Source organism: Magnolia sinica, chromosome 2 (genome assembly GCF_029962835.1).
Source record: "Magnolia sinica isolate HGM2019 chromosome 2, MsV1, whole genome shotgun sequence".
Classification (NCBI taxonomy): domain Eukaryota; kingdom Viridiplantae; phylum Streptophyta; class Magnoliopsida; order Magnoliales; family Magnoliaceae; genus Magnolia; species Magnolia sinica.
The window spans coordinates 115,710,567-115,712,525 of NC_080574.1; the positions used below are offsets into that span (position 1 = coordinate 115,710,567).

The 1,959-nt window shown below is 38.7% G+C and overlaps 1 non-coding gene across 1 annotated transcript; it reads left to right on the plus strand.

Annotated features, from left to right (window-relative positions):
- Window positions 1-1,163: 1,163 nt before the first annotated feature.
- LOC131238049 (5S ribosomal RNA) lies at window positions 1,164-1,282 on the plus strand. The gene has a single exon (XR_009167471.1). It is a non-coding gene; the product is annotated as a 5S ribosomal RNA (ribosomal RNA).
- Window positions 1,283-1,959: the final 677 nt, after the last annotated feature.

Below are 1,959 nucleotides of genomic sequence, written 5' to 3' on the forward strand. Positions count from 1 at the left end.
GGAGTCCAAGTCTAAAACTTCTTCCTAGGTTGAGCTCATTATTTAAAGGCTAGTAATTTCATTTTTAAAATTTTTTTTTATCATCAATCAAATAATTTCGAATTTATTAGGAATTATTACTGCTTTAATCCCTCATGGATTCGAGAAAACTCTATGAGGAGTCCAGAGAGAGTTCCGTAGATTTAGAGTAGTTAGTCTTTGAGGAAAATGGTGATCAACCTCATCACATCCATCCCTGCACTAGGGTCTAAACTGTCCAAAGTAGATAACAAAACTATCCAGCAAGTGGGATCCAAAACAACCCAAATTCTATCCAAGGTATGGGGCCCAAAAACAGCCCAAAACTGTCTAGCATGGAGGCTCAAAATTTTCCCAAATCTGTCCAAATGTGGACAACATTTTGGGTTGGGGCCTATCTATTCACGACCCTTAAATCATCATCAAAATCTAGCCTTTTTAATTATACAAAAAGGGCAAAAGTATTGGTAATGTTAAACCCTTTGGATTGACCAAAAATAAGGTCGGTTATGGCCTAATCAAGTATCCCAAAATTTGGACCATTGATTGTTATGGACATGCTTTGTTTAATATAAACATCTGGTACAATATTATGGTATACATGTGGAATAAAAATTACCTGATGATTTACTATACTTCTGGTTTTAAACTCTAGCCATAAAATTGTTGTACCCTTTGTGAAGTATGCAATCTAGTACTAAATAGGCTATAAAAGGGTGAACAAAATGTACCCGAATCACGTTACTTGTTTGGGTACGACACCTACCCAAATTTTAACCACACAACAAGGACGATTTGGACCACATCTTTATACACAAAAGACAATTAAAGAAATTGAAAATTTGCATCATTTTATCTACTTTTGAAACATTACATGTATGCACTTTTTCCCTAGTGGTGTTTTACGCGTATGGTGAAAAGTATCTGAAAGTTCATAGCATCATTTGGCATTTGACAATTGGAAGGCGTTGATAGTAAGATATTTTGATGTTAATAGCTGAAAAAATAGATGTGGTAATTGAGTCACTTGGGTTGAAAGTCACTAAACTATAAATAAGTGGGGTAATTGAGTCACTTGGGTTGAAAGTCCCTAAATCCCAATTGATACCATTTGGAACATGTATTGATTGAGATCAGGTGGGTGAGGGTGCAATCATACCAGCACTAATGCACCGGATCCCATCAGAATTCCGCAATTGAGCATGTTTGGGCGAGGGTAGTACTAGGATAAGTGACCTCCTGGGAAGTCCTCGTGTTGCACCCCTCCCCTTTAAAGGTACTATGATGGGTGACCTCCTAAGGAGTCCTCGTGTTGCACCCCTCCCCCTCGTTTCAACACTGAGGTCTTGGTATCGATTCCTGGTGGGGGTGGCTAATAGTGGAGTGTAGACTGACAGTGGGGTGTACTAACAAGCTAACCCCCAAAAAATAATAATAGTAATAATAATAAATCAGGTGGGTGAGAACATTAGATAGTGCAACAGACCACTTAAGCATGCCAGATAGAATTGTAGTTTGACCACCTAACATTCGAAACAATCCACTCTTGATTGAGGCCAGGTGGGTGAGCACATTAAATGCAACGAACCACCTACATAGGAAGCGCTTATGAGAGTTGATGTTAGCTATGGTAAAATGGTAATGTTATACAATGAAAGCAACTGCACTAATTACTGTGGCGAACCTTTTGCAATATTCATCCACACATTGTTTTTATCACTTTTCATACTTACGAATTTTTCTGAAATCTTTTGCAACTAGTTTTACTTTGTTTTTTAAAATCCCTTCATCCAAACACCAGCCAATCTACTTCCAAAAGGAACAGTCCCCTTCCTCTTACGTCTACCACATCAGCATGCCGGGTCTGGATCATTCATAGGGTTGGCTCCATGGATAAATGTCGTGGCCCAAAGATCAGCCCAATCTGGTCATCAGGTGGCC